General features: G+C 41.6%; 1 protein-coding gene across 3 annotated transcripts in view; it reads right to left on the bottom strand.

Annotated features, from left to right (window-relative positions):
• The window catches only part of KLHL8 (kelch like family member 8), a 46,315-nt gene extending 35,556 nt beyond the window's left edge, over positions 1–10,759 (bottom strand). For all 3 annotated transcript variants that reach the window (XM_080643456.1, XM_080643457.1, XM_080643458.1), the window contains exon 1: positions 10,611–10,759. The gene's annotated coding sequence lies outside the window, so the exon portion shown is untranslated. The remainder of the gene's footprint in view (positions 1–10,610) is intronic.
• Between the last annotated feature and the right edge of the window lie 15,244 nt (positions 10,760–26,003).

The raw sequence follows: 26,003 nt of genomic DNA, 5'->3' as shown, positions 1-26,003 counted from the left end.
TAGAAAATACTTAGAGATGCATTAAAACTAAAATAAAACATACCAAAACTTATGGGGCTCAGTGAAGCAGTGGTAAGGAGGAAATTTATAGCTACACACACATTTAAAAAAAAAATTTCAAATCAACAACCAAACTTGACAACTTAAGGAACTAGAAAAAGAACAAACTAAACTCAAAGCAGAAGGAAGAAAATAATAGAGATTAGAACAGAGGTAAACATAAAATGTACCATATTAACTATTTTTAAGTGCACAGTTCAGTGATATTAAATACAATCACACTGTTGTGCAACCATCACCTCTATCTATCCCTATAACTCTTAATCTTGTAAAACTGAAACTCTATTCCCATTAAAGAAATCCCCATTCTCTCCTCCTCCCAGCCCTTGGCAACCATTATATACTCTGTCTTTACGATTTTGACTACTCATACCTCATATAAGTTGAATCATACAGTACTTATCTTTTTGTGACTGGCTTATTTCACTTAGCATAATGTCCTCAAGGTTCATCCATGTTGTAGCATATTGCAGAATTTCCTTCCTTTTTAAGGCTGAATTATCCCACTGTGGGACAGCTAAAGCAGTGTTTTGGGGAAAATTTTAGAGCATTAAATGCTTATGTTAAAAAAGAAAAAAGGTCTTAAAATCAATAATTAAGCTTTCACCTTAAGAAACTAGAAATAAAGGAGCAAAATGTACTCAAAGCAAGCAAAAGGAAATAATGAGTACCAACCAATAATATCAAAAACAGAAAATAAAATCAAAACCAAAAGTTTTTTTTTTTTTTTAAATCAACAGAATTGATAAACATCTAGCAAGAGTGACAGGGGGAAAAAAAAAGAGGGAGAAGACACAGGCCCTAATATCTGGAATTATCAGGGATTATCAGAATGAATCCACAGGCAATGAAAGGTTAATAAGGTAACGACTATGGAAAACTCTACATATGTAAATGTGACAACTTAGTATAAGTTCTCTCCAGTTCAATATGGCATAAAAATAAATAAATAAAAGGCACAGAGATTGGAAAGAAATATGTCTGTCCCTATTAGCAGACATGACTGTCTATGTAAAACATTCCCAAGAGACACCTAGAACTAATGAGTAAGTTTAACAAGGTCACAAAATATAAGGTGAACACACAAAAATCAATCCTATTTCTATATATCAGATATGCATAATGGAAAACTGAAATTTTTAAAAGCAAATACTACTAAGAATAGCTCAAGAAAAATTTATTCTAAAATCAAAAGCTTATTTACAAAATGACAATGTGATCATGGTAAATGGATAGTCCAGCAATTTCCAAACTTTTTCATCTCATGGCACACATAAACTAATTACTAAAATTCTGCAACACACCAAAATATATATATTTTGCTGACCTGACAAACAAAAGGTATAATTTTGATTCATTCACATGCAACAGCTATAGTTGTGTTGGCTGTTGTCATTTTTTTATTTGACAACCTAAGAGAAAAGAGTCAGGTATCATATATTTTAAAAATTATTGTGGCACACCAGTGAAAACTGTTGGGACAGACACATATAGCAATAGAACAGAATAGTCAGTTCAAAAATAGATCCACACCAAATATGTCCAATTGATTTTTGACAAGGTACAAAAGCAATTCAATGGAGAAATTACAGTCTTTTATATTGAAGCAACTGAACATCTACAATACGAAATATGGCAGCCAATCAATGATTCTCTCTCATCATTGATGTTTCTCTCTCTCCCTCTCCCTTCCTCTCTGAAATCAATAAAAATATAAAAAAATAAAATAACTAAAAATGCAACACACTCACTTATCTTTCATATACTATAAAGTACTATGCACATGCTGGCATTCATCTCTAATTAATTTTTAAGATATATAGACCTCTCAGACTTTTTTGTTGTTGTTGTTAATCCTCACCCAAGGATATTTTTTCCATTGATTTTCAGGGAGAGTGGAAGAGAGAAGGAAAGACAGAAACATTGATGTGAGAGAAACACATCGACTGGTTGCCTCCTGCATGAGCCCTGACCAGGGCCTGGGCCGTGGAGGAGCCTGCAACCAAGGTACGTGCCCTTGACCGAATTGAACCCAGGACCCTTTGGTCCTCAGACCCACACGCTATCCACTGAGGCAAACCGGCTGGGGCCTCCGACTATTTTTATAGAGAACAAATCTACTGAGATAAAAATAGTTCTGTTACTTTATTTTATAAATCCCAAGTATTGATTGAGAACCTTAAACTTTGAAAAGCATTTACATTTCAAATGAAAAAACTGACCAATATAAAAGGGGAAAAGGGAAAAAAAAAAAAAGATCTGAGAAAAAGGCATTCCTCTGTGTAGATTCATTCATAAGCTTGTATAACATCACTTGATCCACCTCATACTCTTCAGACCTTGTGACTGTTACTGGAAACTGACCCAGAAACAGAAGTTGGCTTCACATTATAAAGCCCTATAGCTCAGCAATCTAACTCTTACAAGGAAAACAGGGCAGTCCGATACAGCGTACTTCAAACTCCTACTACAAAAATAAGCTCAAGCCCTAACTGGTTTGGCTCAGTGAATAGAGCGTCGGCCTGCGGACTGAAGGGTCCCGGGTTCGATTCCGGTCAAGGGCATGTACCTTGGTTGCGGGCACATCCCCAGTGGGGAGTGTGCAGGAGGCAGCTGATCGATGTCTCTCATCGATGTTTCTAACTCTCTATCCCTCTCCCTTCCTCTCTGTAAAAAATCAATAAAATATATTTAAAAAAAAAAAAATAAGCTCAAGCTTAGCACTCCAACCTAATTCTGAAATTCCCCAAATGCAAATAAGATTAACTTTAAATGTTATACATTCAGATTATAAAATATAGTCTAATTTAAGACTATAAGATGATTGTAAATTCCATATTCTTTTCTAACGAGCAATACTGAAAGTCAAAATGATCAATTAGGATTTATTATAACTTTCTACTCTGTGCTATATAAGAATAAATATTATACAACACATATAACTATGTAAATACCATCTAGTTTAGAAGATAAAATAGTTTTCTTTAGCACTTGGTGTTTTGTTGACTAAAGAAAACATGTCCAACTTTTAGAACAAACGAACCAAATGATCTTTTAGCATTTCAAAGTAATATTCTAACATGCTGCACTGTATTAGGGTGTTGTTCTCTGCCATGCATCTTATTGCCCATCAAGGCAGGGGAGGGCAGGAGTGGACGGTATCTGCCTAATGATCATGGATGAATCAGTGGTGTGTCATCTTCAGCTCTAAGAAGTAGCACTATAATTCAGGAGACTGGCCAGCATATCATATCATATTTATATCATAAATATCAACCTCTGGTAGAAAACAGGCACTCATGGTGCTTCAAAAATTACCTGTTCACTTCCTTTTCTCAGAAAACGAATGTTAAAAATAATCTGCAAAATATCTAGTAAAAACAAACAAACAAAAACCCTGCCTAAATAACTGAAACTAATGGTTCCTAGGACCTCTAGGGGGAGGATGGTCATACTAGTAAACCCCTTTTGAGCATGTTGAAAGCTGTGAGTCTTCTCCCCAGAAAAGTGCTGTACACACATACACCGAGTTTATACTCTTAGGTTAGAAGACCATTTATGGGTATACCCATACGTCAGGTTAAGAACCAGCGATATGACATTATAATTCTGCACAGCAATGTATTGTCATTCAATGTAGTGATGCTACTAAAAAGTGCTTTTATGACTCATCACTTTATAAAAGAAAATAGGCCACTTTTTAACTTATTAATCACTCCATAGGTTCTAGCTATCAAGGATATTGGTTGAAGTATGCTTTCTATTTTTTTTTAAATATATTTTATTGATACTTTACAGAGAGGAAGGAAGAGGGATAGAGAGCTAGAAACATCGATGAGAGAGAAACATCGATCAGCTGCCTCCTGCACACCTCCCACTGGGGATGTGCCCGCAACTAAGGTACATGCCCTTGACCGGAATCGAACCCGGAACCCTTCAGTCCGCAGGCCGAAGCTCTATCCACTGAGCCAAACCGGTTTTGGCACTTTCTAACTATTTTAAAGCATTAATGAACTCCTGCAGAAAATAGTTAAGTATTTAACTTACATTGTTAAGTTAAATACTCCCCTACATTGTTCTTACCCATTCAGTTCTATGAATAGAACTATTATATCCCTAAACAACTTGGAAAAGATGTGATATTGTGTGTTGGAGAATGGGTGTGGCCTATGTCAAAGCCCTGGCCACAGAGACAGTGGCAGAAACATCATCCAAAGTGTTAACTGGGAACATGGGACCCCAGCCCACCAGACTAGAAAATGTGTGGCTCAACCGGGTCTGGTTTTGAAGACTGAAAGGTGTTTTGTGTGTAGGTAACTGCTATTGTTGGAAGCAGTAAAAAGGTTTCATAGATTATTAACTTTCAAATGCTGGAGATTTTTATCTGGAAAGATTGCTGGGAAAAGTGATCTTGCCATCTCACTAATGGTATGAAATTTCTTTTTTTTTTAATTTCTTCTTTATAATGTTCAATTACAGCAGAGGTCAGCAAAACTTTTATCAAAAGAGCCAGACAAATAAATACCTTAGGCTGTCAGGGTAGGTGTTTCTGTCAAAGCGACTTAACTTCAGTGTTTATACAAATCAGCCATAAACAATGTGTAAATAAATTAGCATAACTGTGTTCCAATAAATTTTTATTTATGAACACAGAAAAAAAACACACAATAAATACATACACACACACAAAAACAAAACAAAACAAAAAACACCTGCAAGATGAAGTAGAAATTTTCCCAAGGTCCCTTTGACCTTCTTCGATAGTTTTACCTCTGACTCACAGGAATTATGCATAACCAGATAATGAACTCTCTTGTATAACCAGCCCTTAGAAAAAAAAAGTTTTAACAGTATTTACATAACCTGTATTCACCGAAAATAAACTATACTAGAAGCATTTGAAAAAACAGCATGTGACTAATGCTATCAATGAATATTATAGTGCTTACTGTTTATGAAATTATTTCACGTATTATAAACATTTTTACCCCCCTTTTACAGCTAAGAAACAGGTTCAGAAAATAACTCACCATGGTCACACAGCCAACAAGGTTAGCCTCTTAGTTCTTAATATACAAAAATAAGTAATTGTCATCCTAGCTGGCTTGGCTCAGTGGATAGAGCGTCAAGCTGCGGACCAAAGGGTCCCAAGTTTGATTCCAGTCAAGGGCATGTACCTTGGGTTGCAGGCTCCTCCCCGCCTTGGGCCCTGGTCCCGGCTTGTGCAGGAGGCAACCAATTGATGTGTTTCTCTCACATCGACATTTCTTTGTCTTTCCCTCTCTCCTCCACTCTCTCTAAAAATCAATGGAAAATTATCCTCAGGTGAAGATAAAAATAATTGTTGAAAACTCAAATATAAGAAACCAAAGTTTAAACATCCAATTTTTTAAAACAGAAAAGCTATGTGAAATTCATTTTTAGGATGTTTAAAATATTCTCTTTAATCTTCTAAAAATAACACCCATTTCAATTCTCTACAACTCTTAACAGTCCTCGACTTGTTTTTAAGGAGTGATTTACCTAAACCCATAGATAGAATGCATCTAAACCCATAGATAGAATTGATAGCTGGGGAGATTGTGCATTCATGGGGACAGAATGTATATGAGAAATCTCAATTTTACTATGGACCTAAAACTGCTCTCAATATAAACTCTATTTTGAAAAGGGAATAGGGTGTCAAATTTTATCTACCTCACTTTCTTAACGACGAGGAAATGATGTGTGTTTGTTTCTTTTAATTACACTCACTGAATTTACAGAACATGCAATTATTACAGACTATAATATCATCTTAAAAGACAATAATAGTAATCTTATCAAATGCTAAAGAATTAGTAGCTTTAGATGTTAATATGGTAAAGCTGTTACCAGAAAGGGGAGTGACCAGGAGCGGACTAGCCGGTAGTGTGCGGGTTCTTGACTTCCTGCAGGAAAGATTTCACAACACAAGTCCAGGTGATTTTGAGAGTGTGTTTATTAAAGCTGGGGACAGTGAAACAAGGAAGGGCTTAGGATAAAGAAGCGACAGGAGAGCCTGGACAGGTCTGCTTTGGCTCACTGGAAGTCAGAGACAAGGAGGCCTTGGAGACAGGTTCAAGGGATTAGCCTGGGAGAGCAGCCCAGTTGCAGGTCATATGCAGTTCTTTAGCGTTTTTTTAGGAGATGCTTATCTGTGAGGGAAACAGAGGGGAAAGAAGAGGGGAATGGGGAAGGGAAAGGCACCAGCATGCTCTCCTGGGGGAAAAGAGCGAGTACCCTGGGGATCTTCATTTTAAGGGCATTTAAAGGCTGGGAATTTTGGGGAGGTCTATGGGAGAATCTCAATAAAATACTCATCAGTTTTATGCTGATGTACCAAAATGAAATTTATTCCTATAACTTAATCTGTCCTTGGGTGTGGCTGGCACAAATGGTACTAACTGGATTTCTCCTGGAGTAAGGGTAATTTAAGCTATTTATACTCCAGTTGGGGAGAAGTGTAAACCATTTACTCTTTTTTTTAAGAGTGTTCTTTTTTAAAAAATACATTTTTATTGATTTCAGCGATGAAGGGAGAGAGAGAGAGAAACATCAATGATGAGAGAGAATCATTGATCGGCTGCCTCCTGCACACCCCTTACTGGGGATCGAGTCCACAAACCTGGCATATGTCCTTGACCGTAATCGAACCTGGGACTCTTCAGTCTGCAGGCCGATGCTCTATCTCAGGGGTCCAGTTCACTGTCCCTCAGACTGGAGGGCCGGACTATAGTTTAAAAAAAAACAACTATGAACAAATTCCTATGCGCACTGCGGGCCCGGGACAAGTCGGCTGCTAAGCAGGACAGGCAGCGGCACCCAGCAGGCCGGATAAATGTCCTCGGCGGGCCGCATGTGGCCCGCGGGCCGTAGTTTGAGGACGCCTGCTCTATCCACTGAGCCAAACTGGCTAGGGCTAAATAGGGCTAAACCATTTACTCTTTTTTTTTTTTTAAATATATTTTATTGATTTTTTTACAGAGAGGAAGGAAGAGGGATAGAGAGTTAGAAACATCGATGAGAGAGAAACATCGATCAGCTGCCTCTTGCACACCCCCTACTGGGGATGTGCCCGCAACCAAGCTACGTGCCCTTGACCGGAATCGAACCTGGGACCTTTCAGTCCACAGGCTGACGCTCTATCCACTGAGCCAAACCGGTTTTGGCTAAACCATTTACTCTTAAGTGTCCCTGGTTTTGGAATATAGGATTTTGAGATTTACTAGATGGCTGTAAACTGGTTGGCTATTTAACCAGCTGTCTCAGTTTTCCTATTCTGCTTGTCCTGGCTTACTGCCTGTCTCAAAGCTAAATGTAATAGTTGAGGTACAGTATTCTGAAATTTCTTTTTATATTTATACTAGAGGCCTGGTGCATGAAAATTCATGCACTGGATGGGGGGTCCCTAAGCTCAGCCTGCCCCCCTCACAGTCCGGGAGCCCTCAGGGGCGGGAGGTTACCTGGCAATCGGGGGAAGGTGACGCCCCCATCACACCTCTGCTGCTGCCACTGCTGGCAGCACAAGCCTCAGCTGGCCCTGGTTACCTGCGCCTGGGGCAGCCCTGGGAGGCTGGGCAGCTGCCATCTGAGGCTTGCCTGTGCCTCAGGCCAGCCCTGGGTGGCTGGGCAGCCAACATCCGAGGCTTGCCTGCACTTCGGGCGGGCCCTCGGCGGCTGGGGGGCTAAGGGGACGGGGGACTCCGGAAGCAGGCGTGCAGAGCCGCCGGACCTGCCTGGGGGTGAGCCTGGCCGTGTCTCATGCCTGCCACCCCAGCAGGGCTCAGGGGACTGGGCACCGCCATCTTGTGGCTGTGGGTGCCACCATCTTTGAGGGTTTGACAGTCAATTAGCATATTCCCTCCTTATTGGCGGTGGGCACCACCATCTTTGTGAGGGTGTGATGGTCAATTAGCATATTCCCTCCTTACTAGATAGGATTAATACTACTTGGTATCTTAAAGGCAATCTATGAAGTGACTAAATGTTTGAAGTGGGTCATGGGTTGACTGAACTAATCCAGGTGGCTGTAAAAAGAGTTAAAGCAACAGCCAATGAAAAACCCCACTGCCAAGCAAAGGTCGTCTGCTCACCTATCTGCCCTCTGGCAGGGTCAAGACATGAGGGAGATGGGGGAAGAGGATTTCCTCACAGGGTGAGGATGAAGAACACCAAGAGCTGAACAATTATCAACTTATAAGGAGAAAAGTGTGGATGGAAGGAAAAAGGGGACGGGGAGGGCACCACATACTAAACCTCACAAGCTTGGCGATGTTACAAACTCAGAGACAGAACATAACCACAGAGTACGGTCTGAAATGAACACTTTCTAACTAAAAGCGGTTCGTGGTGGGCAGTCATGTTCCACAGCGGCATTTTTCCCTACCAAAGGTCATTTTCACCGTAACTGCGCCTGTCGTCTTTTTGCACCTAAGATAACATAGGTGATAACATGCCTTTGGAATATAAAAAAAAAATTCCCTTTTTTTTTTTTCTGGATCCCTCAAAGCACAACCACCTCTCCAGAGCAGTACCACAAATCCCCTCATAGTTATTATTACCAAGTTAATTGTTAACTGTTCTCTTTCCTATACCCACCTATGTAAAAGAAGTATGTGTCTATTTGGTTTACTTTTTACCCACTCCCAGAGAGCTCTTCCACTCTCCTCCCCCGCCTCACTAATCTATCACCAATGAATTTCATGTAACCCCTGTAATATCTTCCCTTTGATTCTGATGAGTAAAATAAGTGGTAAAACTGCCATTTTCCAGAGCATTTTCTCAATCCATTGAGATTTTGCTTCCAGGTAACTGTCATCAAGTTGGCTCAATTAAACTCATAAAAATTTTCTACAGATCTGAATGTTTCTTACGTTAACAAAAGCAATACAAAAAAAAAAAAAAAAAGCAAGAAAAAAAGAAAAGGTGCAACCAGCTGATAAAATACTTCTCAGCCCAAGTTTTTTCAAAAACCTTTTTCCAAAGATTTCTTCCAAAGTGGTGACATTAGTGAAGAGAACCAAAGCTTTGCCTCCCAGAAGCTGCCTTTCAGGGATGGTCATTTTAAGCTGTTTATTAAGAAACAAGACCGGGAACCTTTGACCCTGCCCCTTTTCCTGCCCAACACATTCAGACAGAGAAATCTGCTTCAGGAAGGATATCTTATAATGTCGCCTTAACCTAAATTGAATTATGTATGGTTTAAAAAAAAGGGGGGGGCTTCAGGCAGACGCCTGTTGGCTAGATACCCCCCACAATGTCGCACTGCTTCTGAGTTGCCTAGCAAGGATTTTCCTGCCATGTATGTTCTGCTCTCCAACCACCTGTAAGTAGCCCATTCCCCGCCCCCTTTTTTCCTTTGTCCAAAATGTCTTACATACCCAATGTTGCCTCACTGTCTGGAATGTTCGCGCTAATGTGAATTCCTCAAGCACATATATGAAAAACTTTGATTTGTCTCCTTTCATGTCTTTGTTAATTTGACAAGGAGCCCAGCGCAGAAGAACTTAAAAGGTGGGAGAAAAGAATATTTTAGCCCCCACACTAGCACAGGGAAAAGGGCTAGAGGTGGTTATGCTATTGAAACAGAAGAAAAAGAATGAGAAAAGTTCAATTTTCTACAAAAAGTCACCTGCTTCAACACTGCCTAGTGGGAAAATATAGAAAAAGCTTTGCAAACCCAGGCACCTGGGAGTGTGCAAACCCAGTGGAGGGCGAGCCGCAGGCTAGAACACTCCAACCGTGCAGCCGCGTCAGCCTCCAGAAGAAACCCGCACGCTGATAACTAAGCCCAGGACCGAGAGGAAAGGCAAGAGCTGGCTGGCATCGCCGCAGGCAAACAACTCCACTGAGCGGCCGCGTGCGTGGAAAAGGCTGCCGTGACTGGTGTCACACCAAGAGGTGTCACGCCACCGCGGAGGTACACCTGTTGCGGGCAGAAGCCCCCTCTACCAGCAATGAGGACGCGCCGCGGGCCGCCCAGGGGCAAGTCTCGCCGTCACTCCAGGACCCGCTAGCCCGGGACAGGCAACCTGCCCCCGGGGCAAGTCCCGGCCAGGCCGCTAAGCCCCCGGCCGGCTGCGAGTCCCCGAACTGCAGGGCCGGGAGTCAGCCCACCCGCTCCGCCCCCACAGCGGTTCCCCGGGCGCCTAGCGCCCACCCCGACCCCTCGGCAGCGCAGCACTTGTTCCCCGGACCCCGCAAGCACCTGCCTGGCTCTCTGCCTCTGAAAGACCGACAGGAGCGCGCCGGGGGTGGCCGGCTACACCGACCGCGCAGAGGCTGGGGCTCCCCTCGGGGAACGCGACCCCGTTCCTCCCGCCAAAGAGGACGCCAGGAAGCGTGCAGCTTTCACGGGCCCAAAGCCTCCGGCTGTGGAGTTAGGTTACTGCTCGCGGGGGTGGCGGCGCCCGGCGCCCGATGCCCGAGCCAGGGCGGCTTTAGGGTTTGCAGCTGGGGCGAGACGGCACGACAAGGGCGCGGGGACCGCACAAAGGCGCGGGGAGCGAGGGGAACGAGCGCCCAGTTACCTCGGTCCTCGGCTCTGCCCTCCGTTCGCTTCCTTCTGGCCTCGCCGAGACCGCAGCCGCGCCACCGTGTCCCCGCAGCTGCGAGGCACCAGCCCCGAACAGCCAGCCTGACGCGCGCCCCCCCGCCCGCGCTGGAGCCCGGCTCCTCCGACTCAGCCCCGGGAGCGGGGCCGGGGGCGGGGCGAGGAGAGCGCCCCGGGCGGCGCACGGCACTCTGGGAAGTGTGGTTCTAGGGGGCCGCCCCGCTTGCTCCCGGGCCGCGGGAGTCTCCAGGGACTGGCAGGGTTGTCCTGCCCTGATGCTGTCCTGCTAGGCCGGGGACTAGCCACGTCCTCAAAACACATTTTTGGATAGGATACTGCGCAAATACCTCTGGAGTTGTTCAGTTTCTTCATTTTACTGTCAATGCAAAATGTAGTTTATTTTTACATCCACCAAGTTTCCTCATGCGCATAGTGTTCTTAGGGTTTATGCCTTTCAGAAACAAAACAAATACACACACAAGAAAAGGAAAAAAGGCTTCTATTTTTACTCCTATATCATTGTCTCTACATGCTCCACAAAGGATATACCAAACAGCCTATGTTTATAAATACCCCAGGTTATAAACTTAAGGAAGCAGTGTATTGACCTAAGCATTCTCTGCTACAAACATGAAAGTAAAAGTGATATTGAAGTAAACGAACTCTTCAATAAAGTCAATGGCGTGTGGGAGGGTAGAGATGAAGAGAAAGCAAAGAAAAAATTTTACAAGAGGGTATTCCCATACATGTGTCTTTTGTTAAAGCAACCTCAAGCTTCTACAACCCTAGGAGTCTAGTTCAGAATAAATTCAACCTGAAGTACATTTATGAATATTAACACATAGGCTTGTATTATGCTAGAAAATAGCTTTTTTTTAATAATAGCATCTTATGTAAAAACCCAAAAGTGACTACTTCCATTTGAAATTTCATCTCTAAAAAAGAAAATCACTTGTTTTTTACATGGCAGAAGTAGAAATAAATAATTCTTAATATTTTAAAATATTTCTCTTCAGAGCATATTTTGCAAATGTAACGCAAACGTCCTTAGAAAAATAAAGCAACACAAATTTTAAAGTGCACACACACAAAATATAAAAGTTGTCTGGAAGTATGATATACTACAATGTATATTTCATAAGACCATGTTCTAATAGAATTCTTTTTTATTATTATTTATAATCTGAACTCTTTTTAGTCAGGTATGCAGTGTTTTCTAAAAATATGTTTATGGAGCAGATCTTTTTCTCTGCTAATTGACTTATGCAAACAATAGAATACTTGTAGTTACTAACTACATTGAAGAAATATACACCATGTTTCCATATTGCTATTATTTGTTCAAGAATATTTATTGAGCATCTACGATATGCCAGACCCTGAGCGAGGAACTGGGCAATACACAGTGAACAAAACTGAAGTCCCTGCTCTGATAGAGACTTAATATCTAGTAGATGAGACAAGTATGAGAAATAGATAGGCCTAAAGTGGTAAGGATTATAAATTTATTAGGTCATCTGGAGACCCGATTGGCTGAGCCCCAAAATGGCACCAGCACCCAGGGATGGGGAATCATTGGTTTTAAAGGACTCTAGGCCACCTTTTTTTGGCATGGAACTCTATGGATGGAAACCCCGGAGGGGAAAGGTAATGGTCAGCAAGTGGAATATGGTCTTAGCAAGTGGAATGTGGTCTAAGCCAGTGGTCAGCAAACTGTGGCTCGCGAGCCGCAGTTTGCCGCTCTGTTGACTAATGAGTTTGCCGACCACTGGACTAGACTAAATGTTACCGTGTAGTTAGAAGCTGTGAGGATTACGCAATTGTGGCATATTGTGTGCAAAGAGGTAAAGGGTAGTATATGACAGTGGTCGGCAAACTCATTAGTCAACAGAGTGGCAAACCATGGCTCGCGAGCCACAAGTGGCTCGCAAGCTGCGGTTTGCCGACCACTGCCCTAGCCCAAACACCTTTGTCTTGTCAATTCTTCACAAATTTCTTTCTTTGTCTAAAAGGTATAAAAGCTTCCTGCTCTGGTCACTTCTTTGGGTCTTCATTGTCTTGTGAAGGTTCCCATGTACATGTAAAAATTCAATAAAATTTGTATATTTTTCTTCTGATAATCTGTCTTTGCTAGTTTAAATTTCAGACCCAGCCAGGGACTTTAGGAGGGTGGAAGAAAACTTATTTTCTCCTTTACAACCTCAACTGAAAAGAAAGAACACATATTTTCTACATCTGACTATGAGTATCTGTTAGCTTTTATTCATTGCTCTGTGTCTCCATTTGAGACTAAACAGGACAGGCCCTTAATAAGTAAGGATCTTCCATTAAAAACTCCTTCCTTTCCCTAAAATCCCATAAATTAAAACTGGAAATGATCTGATATCTGTTGGCACATTGTTGTACTTTGATCTGAATAAATTGCACTGTTTTAACCTCAATTGACAATTGCATTTTAAGTCTTTACCCCAATCTACCTAATAAAAGTAACATGCTAATTGACTGTACCTTCACGACACCCACCAGCCAGCCAATTAGAAGTGAGTATGCAAATTAACCCAACAAAGATGGTGGGTTAATTTGTATACATGGGCTCGGAGTGGCCAGGGGCGGGATACTTGTGTCATCGCCATGGCGACGACGCAGGCTTCCGCACCACCCCAGCTGCTCCAGGCCTCTGGGCAGCATGGGAGGCTCTGGTCTGAAGGGGAAAGGCGGCTCCGGCCAGAGCAAAGGCGGTGCCAGCAGCCAGGTGAAGGAAGGTCCATTCTTGCATGAATCTTCATGCATTGGGCCTCTTGTCCTGGAATAAAAGACTTTATAATAGCCAAAAGAATTTCAGATGTGGCCTATGGAGAGATTTGGAAAGATTAATGAAGAGAAAAATTTTATCTTCATTTGCCTTGGAGGCAAAGTTTGCAACTAGAAGGCAATCCTCTGGACAGCAGCCTGTCTATGAAAACTTCCTTAAAGAGCCTCAACAGCACCCCTCCCTGTCCAGGTCAGAATCACTGGCCTGCAGCTAACATTCCTTCCCATTCCTATCCTGTCTTATCACTGTTCTCCACAGCCACCCTTCAGTGTGATGCTTCAGCTTCCCTTAACAACAACCACTTCCTGCCTTCTGCCCCACTACAAGCTTGTTTTTTCTGGCCTTGGCCCAGTGGCCCCGCTTATGCTATTTTAGTTAGTTTAGGACAGTTCTTTCATCCATTACCCTCGCTAGCAATCTGACATAGGTATCTCTAAACATTTCTTTGCTGACCTCTTTTCACTCTCCCCTTTGAAATATTTGTATTTCCCTAATTTCTTTCTGGCCTTTTTAATTGCTATGCTTTCTTCCTCTTTGCATGGCTAACTCCTACTCAGCATCCAATACCAATTTAGATACGGTTTTCATCAGGAAGTACTTCCTGGTTACAGTAACCCTCTATCCTGCATTAATGCCTCCTATATACGCTTATATTGCAACCTTTTTGTTGTTAATTCTCACCTGAGGATATTTTTTCCATTTATTTTTAGAGAGAGTGGAAGGTGAAGCCAGAGAGAGAGACACATCGATGTGAGAGAGATACAATTGGCTGCCTTCTGCACAAGCCCTGACCAGGCCCAGGGAATGAACCTGCAACCCAGGTACATGCCCTTGACCAGGAATTGAAGCTGCAACCCTTCCATGTGCGGGCTGATGCACTATCACTGAGCCACACCAACCAAGGTTATTACAACCTATTTTTGCCCCTAAGGTAGCACTTATCAGTAAGCATTTTAATTAGTTATCTCCTCTTTCATTTGTCTGAGAGCTTCTTAAATAGAAAGTAGGAGCACAGTAGTTGATATATAACAACCATTTAATAAATACTCAGGAGCCCCCAAATGGCGTCAGCATCAAGGGGCCGGGGAATCAGATGTTTTAAAGGACTTTAGGCGGGCTTTTTCAGCAGGGAATTCTCTGGGTGGGTCCGGGTACTGGGCAAGTCCGGAGGGGAAAGTTACTGGTCTTAGTAAATGGAATGTGGTCTAAATGAAAGGGAATGTTGGTTGCAAAAGGTCAGTTTCCCAAGGAAGGGGATATCGATTCAATTATTTGATTAGACCTAACAATGGCTAGTTCTCTCCAGAATATCTATAGAAGACAGAATTTGAGTTTAAATGTTGTGTGGAAGGAGAAGGGTGCATCTCTGGGCTAGACTAGAGGACTATACTTGAGGATGTGTTTCCATAACTGGTATTTTGTATTGTTCTTGTTTAGAGTGATTAGAGTTTGGGCCTAGATGGGTGGATGGAGCTAAAAGAGAAGGTGTCCTTCGTATGGCCACTGCAAGTTCAGTTTGTACACAAAATTCTTTTGAAAATTACTAGTGTTGGTGAGTTTTTTTAATTTATCATTTAATCGGAGGTGGTGGTTGTTTTTCCATTTTTAACGTTTCACTTTTGCTGTTCCACCCTGCCCAAGTCAAATGCTCTCCGCTTCCCATGAGGCTGCCTAGACGTGGTGCAGCTTTCAGGCTGCATATGTGGGGAGTGGAATTCTCTCGAGAGCAATTTGTCTCTGTCCCTACCACACTCCAGAAGTGCTGTGAATTCAGTTATCAATAAAACACATTGAGAGGAAATTTGTTTTCCAATCTCTATGTCTGAAATATGTGTAATACATTTCTGAACAAAATTATATTCCCTATGCATGGTAGAAACTGGCACAGTGAAACAAAATACAATTGTGTTTCGATTCCAATATATTGTAAATGTATGATGCTTCATTAAGATATAGATCTAGCCCTGGCCAGTGTTGTTCAGTGGTTAAAGCATCAGCCTGAGAACCAAAGGGTCATGTGTTTGATTCTGGGTCAAGGGTATGTACCTGGGTTGTAGGTTCAATGCCCTGGTCAGCTGTGTGTGGGAGGCAACCAATGTGTCTCTCTCTCTCATCGATGTTTCTCTCTTTGTTTTTCCCCTCTCTTCCTCCCTTCCACTCTCTCTAAAAATCAATGGAAAAAATATCCTCAGGTGAGTATTTTAAAAAAAGATATTATAAATATTACATATGACATTAGCTTTCTGATATCATCTTCACATTCTCCTAATGGAATCTATCTTTGAAAAGTTTATTTTTTGATTTTTTAAATTAAAATAAATACGTCGTTGCAGATACTGCTAACTGCTTAAACAGTATCTTTTTGCTTTTTCATTAACAAAAGAACTCCAGTGCTTTTGGGAGGTAACTATATACCTAGATAATAGATTGTTTTTCATCCTCCTTGACAGACTCAATTCTGTCCATGAGATATAAGTACAGTGTTTCATGGTACTTTGGGGATGGCTGCCCAAAGGGAATTGATTCAGCTGGGAGGTAGCTCTCTTTTCTTCCTTTTTTTTTTTTTTTTTTTAAGGTTTTTATTTACTTTTAGAGAGAGAGGAAGGGAGATGACAAGAGAGATAGAAATATCGATGAGAGAGGAACATCATCAATCAGCTGCCTCCTGCACATCCCCCACTGGGGATGGAGCCCACAACCCAGGCATGAGCCCTGACTGGGAATCTAACCTGCGACTTCTTGGTTCCTGGGTCGATGCTGAGCCACACCAGCCGAGCTCTTCTTTCTTTTTGGAAGTAATGACTTAGCTCTTAGCAGCCATCTAGGACTCTGAGAGGAACGGCTGTCTAAGCTGCTGCTCCAACTTGATCAGTACCCCAGAGAACACAATAAATTCCTAACCACGGCCTTCAGTGGGGCTAGCCACCGTACACTTTCCAACAGTTCTAATAAAAAAGATAAAAAGTTATAGAAGGCAGAGGCTGTTCTTCACACATTCTGATAAAAATTTAAAAATAATTGCTTCCAGACCCCTCCCACACTCCCACCTCCAGGTGCTTGATGACCCTACCTTATCTGGATATTCTCTCCACCTGATGTAAAACTGTTATCCTTTGAATATAACTAACTAAAACTGCTGGTGCATAGTTGTATTTTTCTTTGTCCTCCTGTATATCTGAGCATCCCCTCACTTTCCTAAAGTTAGAGCACTGTTTCAAGTCTTCTTGGAACTCTGCTCTCGAGTAAGGTCCTTGGATGGGCCCAGCCAGTGATGGATGATTCTCTCTCACCATTGGAGTTTCTCTCTCTCTCTCTCCCTCTCCTTTCTTCTCTCTGAAATCAATATATATAAAATCTCTTTTCTTAGATCTACAAAGGTTCAAGTCCTCTTTTCATTGACGACTATGCGGTTACTTGAAGAAGGAAGTCACATATATGATGGTGGAAGAATGACAGATGATGATGACTGAGTCACTGATGACCACCAGACCAGCAAAACAGTCTCACTATAGACCTGAGGGGTTGGAATTTCCAGTTGCAAAAAGGATAATATTTGTCTCTGACAAACAAAATGTGCTGCTTCCAAATTTTGGAACCAGCACAGTGGCCCGCCCCGGCTTGCAGGCTTTCCTTCCTTCCCAATTAGCACTTTAGGACTGCTCTTTCACTGGGTCAGTGGAGAAAGAAGGCATGGCAGTCAGGAGCCATGAAGAGACCAGCTGATGAAAACCACTGATTGAAAGAGATAAGCTAGTGTTCCATGGAGGAGAGACTGCTCCATGGCATGATGGTTGTCCTCCCCAGGGAGCTGTCCTGGGGCCAGATCGGAGATCAGGAGTGCTTCCCAGAAAACCACCTCAAAGATCGCAGTTGATGTCCATTCTGACATAAACTCCTCCCCTACCTCCTGCTCCAAGCTGGATCCTGGAACAGGCCATTGTCCTGAACTGGTTAAGCATGCAATTTCCTATAGCATTCAAATACTAGTGCCCATGACTATCCCCACCTTATCCCATGTAATTCTCTTGTGTCTAGTAAGCATTTCAGGGATCCCCTTTGTCTCACAGCCTCCCAAGTCGTGCCTTATATGTTAGTTTCCCTCAATAAATTCTAATAAGTACCATGTTGGAATGGCCAGCCTCTATCTTCTGCCTTTTCCTGCTCTCCAGTCATGGAGGTAGATTTCCAGTCCTAGGACATTTCCCTGTGTCTGAGCACACTAACAACCAGGGAAGTAGCAGTAAAGGTATGTGAATTGGCTTCACTGGGCCTTGACCAGTTTGCACAGAGACTCTTAGACAATACTTTGAGGTTATCATGTTGCAACCTTTTGAAGATAATGTAATTCTTTTACCTAAATGGTTGCTGGCTGTACTCAGCACAACCCATGATCCTGGCACAAATGGTGCAGAAAGAAGCTCAATTTTTCAGATTCTCTTTGTAAGTGATTCTCTTTGGGAGTTTATAAGCCAGCATTAAAAAAAGAGGAATGGGCCCGGGCCAGTGTTTCTAAGTGGTTAGAGCATTGGCCACACACGAAAGGGTCTTTGGTTCGATTCCTGGTCAAGGGCATGTACCTGGGTTGCAGGTATGATCTCTGGCCTGGTTGGGGCACGTGTGGGAGGCAACCAAGGATGTGTCTCTCTCATGTCAATGTTTCTCTCTCTTTCTCTCTCTGCCCCCTCCCTTCCTTCCTTCCACTGTCTCTAAAAATCAATGGGAAAAATATCCTCAGGTGAGGATTAATTAAACAAAACAAGAGAGAAAGAGAGAGATTGCTTTAAAGAAAAAGAAAAATTGTTATAATTGCATTTCTTTTTCTAGAAAACAAAACTAGTAAGAAAATCTTTCAGTTTCCTCACAGGCAAAACTGGATTATAGAGTAGAATAGCCTGATGTTTAGCGTCTTTGGAAAGTTTCAGATGCTACTTTTCAGCAGCTGAGACTTGAATCATAGAAACCTCGAGGTAATTGAGTATGGCCCCACCTGCTTGAGGTACCACACAAATACTCTCCCTTTACATAGGAAACAGGTGAGGCCAAGGAAAACTTGCGATAGAAGACACATAATCGCCTTTGCCACACACTCATTGGCAAGCAGCCATTTACATGTCAGTTCAGTTTTTCAACTTCATTCTGAATATTATCCTCAAATCTGGAGTACCATTTTCTTTAGAAAAACATAGCCTTAGCTGGTTTGGCTGAGTGGATAGATAGAGCTTCGGCCTGAGGACTGAAGGGTCCCAGGTTCGATTCCAGTCAAGGGCCATGCCCGGGTTGTGGGCTCGATTCCCAGTAGGGGCGTGCAGGAAGCAGCCAATCAATGATTCTCTCTCATCATTGATCTCTCTCCCTTTCCCTTCCTTTCTGAAATCAATAAAAAAATACACACACACACACACACACACACACATATATATATATATGAAAAACAAAAAAGCAATGTCCATCTTACCTGCCTCTACTTCTCTACATGAACACTTTCCTCAATCTCCGCCAAACATTTCAGTCTTCCATCCTCTGGGGGAGCCCACTCCCACCCTGTCAGTCTGGCTGCAGGCAGAAAACTCCCAGGACATTTAAGGAGCAATTTGAGGAGAATTCAACAAAGGTGAGGACAGGTTCTAGGAAACACTACAAGGAACAGTGCAGTACACCTGGGCTAGTAAGAGAGCAGTTCCCAGATCTAGTGGGAGAGAGGAGAGAAGAGAGGCCTGCTGACTATAATTAAGCCCTGATAAAAGAAAGCAGCTGTCTTGGGGTGACCTTGCAAGAAGGGAGCTGAAACAGAAATGCCCCAAACTCCCTCTCTTTCTCTTTGACCTCAAGTGACACTCTACCAGAGGAAGTTGCTAGAAGTCAGAGTTCAAGGAAGCCTTAAAGGCCAGCCTTTTTGGCACACAGCAGGATAGAGCAGAATGAAGGGGAATCTAGAGAGATGATGGGAAAGCATTCGGCACACCTGTTATTACATTTTTGCTCATGCCGGGCTTATCATCAAGAACACCCTCCTTTTCATCTGTCATATAATCTTCTGGTCTGGTCTAGGACTCGGTGTATGACCTATTTTTAAACACAGAAATGCCTCTTTCCTCAGCATTTTCATCTGTATCACTGACAATTATATATATTCTTTATTTCCATTTAACTGTTTCATGTATATATAATAAGTATTCTCTTGTAAACTCTGTGGACCAGAATTTATGACTTACACTTTTTTTTCTCCATTTTCACAACACCTAACACAGTGTTCAGCACAGACCACTTGAAGCAAATTGTAATCTTAATTCCCTTTTTTCTTTTTATCCCTATCCCCTTCCTTCCCCAGAGGAGGCTTATACCTTCATATTATTATGTGGGCACTCAAGGGAAAAGGTAATTTAAAACAGTATTTGAGAGCGCAAGAGGTCTAGGCATTAGGGTGTTACGAGCTGTGTCAGTGGGGCTGTCCCGAAGCTGGGCAGAGGAGCATGCAGGTGGGACAGGTGGGACCGAGGCTTCCATCTGCAGACACCTGCAATGCTTCACCTGAGGGAGTTTTCTGTCTGCCTGAGCAGCCCGAGGGCAGGGGAGGCTAGGAGTGCTGGGGAGTTTGCTGTCTCCACTCTCCCCGCCAAGCACCTCTCAACCAGTGACTGAAAGGAGTTGGTGACTAAAAATCACAGCAACATCACCTACCTGGTTAGGGCAATTCCTCTGCCCAGTTTCCCAGAATTCCACAGGATGGAGCCCCATCTCCCACAGGGGTCATCTGCATGAAAATGCACCCAAGCTTAATTAGCTCTCTTCCCTTTCTTGCTCTACTTCTCTACTGCCGCTGATTGCAGGACTCAGTCACCTCTCAGGTGAAATACTGACTTAAGTTCTTCAGGTTTACTGCTATGGCGGAATGGTGTAATACCACCGGTGATACTCAACCCATGTGCCGCAGGAATATACAAGGATCTGCTTTGCTTGATATAACTTCTTTGTTCTGATATTTTCCTCTTTCTTTGCTTTCATGACAGCTAAACATATTTTTTATCCACCTGAGAAAAATTACAAAGACATTTTTTTAAAAACTAAAGGTAAATGTTAGTGTTGTTTTATCTTGTAAAAGCAACATGTGCTTATGATTGAAAAATTAGAAAATATACTTTTTCTGCAAAATTTCTGTTTAACGCCCCCCTCCCCCCCCCCCCCACAACACTTGCTATTGGATTTTTGTCTCTTTTCTGATTAGTTGTTTTAGGAGTAATTTTTAATATTCTAAATAGTAATTCTCTGTTTTTTTATATAAGCATTAAGTTTCTTCTTCAGTTTGTGCCTTATCTTCTTATTTTTATAGTGGTTTCTCTCCCCCCCCCATTCTTATTTATGTATTTATTTTTTATTATTGAAAGTTAGTGGTTTCTTTTGATAACCAGAAGTTCTTAATTAGAATGTAATACAATTATCAGTGTTTACCTAATGGGTTAAACTTTTTATATCTCCTTTAAGAAACACTTCCCTATTCCAGAGACATAAAGACATTTTCTTCTCAAACTTTTGAGTTTTACCTTATGTATGTATGTATGTATGTATGTATGTATTTTCTTGGGAGGGAGAGAGACAGAGAGAGAGAAACATTGATGTGAAAGACAAACATCAATTTGGTTTCCTCCTGCATGCACCCTGACCAGGGCCTGGTATAGAGCCTGCAACTGAGGTATGTGCCCTTTATCTGAATTGAACATGAGACCCTTCAGTCTGTGGGCCGACTTTCTATCCACTGATCTAAACTGACTAGGGCTTACCTTTTATATTTAAATTCTTAGTCTGCCTGAATTAATTTTAAAAAAATATATATATTTTTTATTGATTTCAGAGAGGAAGGGAGAGGGAGAGAGAGATAGAAACATCAATGATGAGAGAGAATCATTGATTGGCTGCCTCCTGCATGCCCCACACTGGGGATCAAGCCTGCAACCCTAGAATGTGCCCTTGACCAGAATCGAACCCATGACCCTTCAGTCTGCAGGCCGATGCTCTATCCATTGAGCCAAATTGGCTAGGGCCTGAATTAATTTTTATAAATGAAATTGTTATCATGTTACTACTGATGTCTACGTCCTAGCCAGCTTGTAGAAGATACTCAATATTTTCCACCCCTTTTTTCAGTTTTTAATTTAATATTTTAAATAATTGCTTTTTAAAAATACTTTTTTCAAGCTAAATGTATCTTTTAGCAGCACTCCACAATGTGTTCTTTGTCATTGTTTAGATGTTGCCTAAATAACCAAAAGCACAGGCAAGCCAACAATTTGCCACAATCAGCGTTCAATTCTTAGATAAATCACTAGATTTAGAATGAGATTAAGTTCTGGGTCCATATTGTAGATATTGAGATATTTTTAAGCATTTGGCCCGATAAATGAAAAAATATATAAAAATAGCCTTGTGTCATCCTTTGAGATGAATTGGATGTGCTATTTTTTGGGGGGCAGGAGAAAGGGGTCAGCATGGTTCTTGTCATTTAATCATCATCGGTCACTATCTCTAACTATATTGCAAATCAAGCATTAAAAATTATGCTCTAAACCACTGATAAGGGTTTAATCTCCAACATTTACAGGGAACTCATACAACTTAACAAAAGAAAGATAAACACCTAATCAAAAAGGCAATGGACCTAAATAGATACTTTTTAAAAGAGGACATAGCAAGGCCAAGAGACATATGAAAACATGCTCAAAGTCACTAATCATCTGAGAGATGCAAATCAAAACGACAATGCAGTACCATCTCACACCTGTCAGAATGGCTATCATCAACAAATCAACGGACGACAAGGGCTGGCGAGGATGCAGAGAAAAAGGAACCCTCTTGCACTGCTGGTGGGAATGCAGACTGGTGCAGCCACTATGGAAAACAGTGTGGAGTTTCCTCACAAAACTGAAAATGGAACTCCCATTTGACCCAGTGATCCCACTTCTAGGAATATATCCCAAGAAGCTAGAAACACCAATCAGAAAGGATATATGCACCACTATGTTCATAGCAGCACAATTTAACATAGCTAAGATTTAGAAACAGCCTAAGTGCCCATCAGCAGATGAGTGGATTAGAAAAATGGTGGTACATCTACACAATGGAATACTACGCTGCTGTATAAAAGAAGGAATTCGTACCATTTGCAACAGCATGGGTGGAACTGGAGAGCATTATGCTAAGTGAAATAAGCGAGTCAGAGAAAGATAAATATCATATGATCTCACTCATTTGTGGAATATAATGAACAACATAAACTGATGAACAAAAACAGATCCAGACACAGAGAAGCATCCATCAGATCGTCAAACCTCAGAAGGAAGGTAGGGGAGGGTAGAGGTAAAGGGGAGAAATCAACCAAAGGATTTGTATGCATGCATATAAGCCTAAGGGACACAGACACTGCGGGGGGTGGGGGGAGGTGAGGGCATGAGTGGGGTGAGGGTGGGGGATAAGGACACATATGTAATACCTTAATCAATAAAGAAAAAAATAAAATAAAATAAAAATTATGCTCTATACTTCATGTGGTATATTTAAGTATCACCTCCGTAATGGAATATGGAGAGGTGTGATAAAATACAGTCTCTCCTTTCAGGTTTTTCAAACCCTACTAGCTCTTAATGTAACCTTAGGGAAAGCCAGGCCTGTTCAATGAGTTGGCAGCAGAATTAGGCCCAAACTTGAGTCTCTGGGATAGTGGGGAGGGAGGAAGTGAAGGCACAGGAGTAATACCGTAGGTACCTAGTTGTAAAACACTGGAGGCTCCCTCCGCTGGAATGTGTTGTCAAAGGAGCGGAGGTAACAGGAGTGAAGGAAACAAAGGGCTCCCTAAGTTAGCTTTGATACCAGGATAAAGGGGGGAGGGGGTGTTAACATGACAGTAGGCTTTCTTCCAGGGTTTTCTGTTGAATTTGTCAGTTTCCTTTCACTTAAAGACTAGTTGCCTTAGCGTAGGAAAGAGCATGGACTTGATTCGTTAATTAGCACCTTACAGGAGCAACCTCAGGAAAGAGCACATTACTTTAGAACACTGATGACTGAACATCAGCGCTCTAAACTTTTATTCATAGCCTAGACTTGTATTCCCAATGTAATTTTAGAAAGTAATTTAACTTCCCTGTACTGTGTCCTTCTAATTTTAACGTGAAGGTGACAATAACAGTCCCAAACACTTTGATAATGGGAGGGTAAACAAGAAGGCAACAGATGGGAAACAAACTTCCAAAGTGCCATAACCACTCATGGCTGAAATTCCAGAACCGGTCGGTAACCATGTTCCCGGATGAGTGTTGCTTCCCAGGCACTGAGTCAGGCCCCAGTGGCATAGTGATAAATAAAGCATGCTCCTCACCCTCCCAGAACTCAGTTTAACAACCTACTGGGGAAGATGCTATAACAATAACAATAAAACATGGCAAATCCTATGATAATGTCTTGGAAGAGGAACAGAAAAAGCTTCAAAGAAAAGTTGTGTTTGAGCTGGGACTTGAAGGAGGACGTACTTGTCAGTTAGAGGGAGGCTGTTCGCTGCCCAGCCTTGGCAAAGGTGGGTCCCTCATGTGATCATTTAACAAACACGTATTGAACGCCTACTGCACGCCAAACACTGTTGTGGGTACTGGGGATATTTCAATGATCAAAGCAGACAATGATCCTTACCCTTGGAGGTTATGGTCTAATGGGAGGAGACCAGATCACAAGTAAAATATGTAGCAGTCTGAGGTGGTGTGTGCTGTGAAGACAAGGCTGAAGAGGGGAGGGAGATGGGTTTTCTCAGCAATAAAAACGTTTGGGCTTCAAAGGACACCATAAAGAAAGTAAAAAGACAACTCACAGAATGGGAGAAAATATTTGCAAATCATATATTTCATAAGAGACTTGTATCCAAAGTGTATAAAGAGTATCTACATCCCCACAATAAAAAAAACAAATAACTCAATTTTTGAATTGGCCAAGGACTTGAATAAACGTTTCTCCAAAGAATATATACAAATGGCCAATAAGCACATGGAAAGATGCTTAACATCATTAGTCATTATCAAAATTGCAAATGAAACCACAGAAGATACCAGTTCACACCCACTAGTATGGCTATAATAAAAAAGATAAACAATAACAAGTGTTGACAAAAATGTGGAGAAGCTGGAATCCTCATACATTGCTGGTAGGAATATAAAATGGTATAACCAACTTGGAAAAAAGTTTGGCAGTTTCTCAAAAGTTAAAAATAGAGTTATCAAATGTTATCGCAATCCTACTATTTGGTATTTACCCAAGAGAATTGAAAACTTATGTTTATATAAAAACTTGTAAGTAAATACTCATAACAACGTTATTCATAATAGCCCCAAATGTCCATCATCTGGTAAATGGATAAACAAAATGTGTTATGTTCACACAATAAATATTATTTAGCCATAAAAACAAATAAAGTACTGATATGAGCTATGAAATGGATGAAACTTGAAAATATTCTAAGTGAAAGAAATCAGACACAATAGACCACATATTCTATTATTCCATTTACATGGAATATCCAGAACAGACAAATTTATAGAGACCAAAAGTAGATTAGTGGTTGTCAGGGAGTGGAGAGTGACTGGTAGTATGTATAGTTTCTTTGGGCAGTGATGAAAATGCTCTGGCATTAGATACTGCTGATGGTTGCACAACCCTTTAAAAATTTTTTTTAATGTATTGATTTATTTTAGAGAGAGAAGTGGGGGAGAGAGAGAGGAGAGGCGATATAGATTTTGTTGTTCCACTTATTGATGTATTCATTGGTTGATTCTTGTGTGTGCCCTGACCAGGGATTGAACTGGCAAACTTGGCAGATTGGGCTGACACTCTAACCAACTGAGCTACCCATTCAGGACATGGTTGCACAACTTTGCGAATATACCAAAACCACTGAATTATGCATTTAAACAATTAAATTTAAAAAAAAAGAATCATAGCCTCAACAACATTTTAAAGCTATGGAGTGCTCAAAATCCAGATTATTGGATTACAGATATTAACTTTTTTTAAAAAATACATATTTTTATTGATTTCAGAGAGAGAGAGAGAGAGAGAGAGAGAGAGAGAGAGAGGCATCAATGATGAGAGTGAATCATTGATCAGCTGCCTCCTTCATGCCCATACTGGGAATCGAGCCCACAACCCGGGCATGTGCCCTGACCAGGAATGGAACAGTGACCTCGTGGTTCATATGTCAGTGCTCAACCACTGAACTACACCAGCCCAGCCAGATATTAACTTCTTTAGTCCTCATTACAAGCCTATGACATAGTCCTACATTATATCCACTTTTTGGAGGCAAAAACTTGAACTGAGAAAGGTTAAGTAACTTGCCTAAGGTTGCACACATAAGAGAGGGACAGAGTTGAGGTTTAAAACCAAGCAGTCTGCCATGGAAGTCTATTCAACCAGTACATCATTTGGCTTCTCATTGTGACTATGCAACCAGGTTCTGAAGGAACTGATAAACAGGAAATAACTTTATACAAAATAATTTATGGTGACAAAAGGTATTGTACCTTCTAG

The sequence above is a fragment of the Plecotus auritus genome (genome assembly GCF_963455305.1).
Source record: "Plecotus auritus genome assembly, chromosome: 1".
Classification (NCBI taxonomy): Eukaryota; Metazoa; Chordata; class Mammalia; order Chiroptera; family Vespertilionidae; genus Plecotus; species Plecotus auritus.
Note: the sequence above shows the minus strand (reverse complement) of the source record. Positions and strands in the feature narration are given on the sequence as shown.